This window comes from Etheostoma spectabile, chromosome 8 (genome assembly GCF_008692095.1).
Source record: "Etheostoma spectabile isolate EspeVRDwgs_2016 chromosome 8, UIUC_Espe_1.0, whole genome shotgun sequence".
NCBI classification, from domain to species: domain Eukaryota; kingdom Metazoa; phylum Chordata; class Actinopteri; order Perciformes; family Percidae; genus Etheostoma; species Etheostoma spectabile.
In genome coordinates, this window is record NC_045740.1 from 17,594,293 (window position 1) to 17,595,001 (window position 709).

The following is a 709-nucleotide window of genomic DNA, read 5'->3' on the forward strand; positions in this document are numbered from 1 at the left end:
TCTATCTATCTATCTATCTATCTATCTATCTATCTATCTATCTATCTATCTATCTATCTATCTATCTATCTATGTGCCTTTTGAGATTAAGGCTTTGATTTAACGTGGTTCAAACATTTTAAAGTCATTTTAACACTCTGTAACCCTGCTGATGATGTTGTTTCGATCTGTTAGTTGCAGCCATGAGTGCAGCACAAGGTTTTTGAGTTTGAAGCCCCATTTCCAGTCGTGTCATGGCGTCTTTACCACATCAGGTCCTTGTCAGTGCTGCTCACAACCGCCATGAAACGCTTCCAGACCCGAGGGAGGAAGATTAAAGCTGGGGCACCGATGCAACACCCGGGCTTATCGTAGATCAGCTCGGCTCAGCTCGGATCAGCACCCTCAGACCCAGGAAACAGGGGTGGAGGAAGCATTCTGATCCTTTACTGAAGTCAAAGTTCCACCAAATACAAGTAAAAGTCCATCATTTAAAACCTTACTCATGTAAAAGGAAAGGTTTGATCAGCAAAATGTACTTGTGCCTTCTCAAAGTTCTCATCATGCAGTTTAATGTTCCCTGTCAGTGTTTTCCTCTTCTTTGGGTGTTTCTGGATTAACATTCCTGCTGCTGTAATGTGTATGTTGTATGTATGTGTATGCATCATGTTCTATAATCAATCAATCAATCAAAATTTATTTATGTAGCACTTTACAACTACCAGCAGGT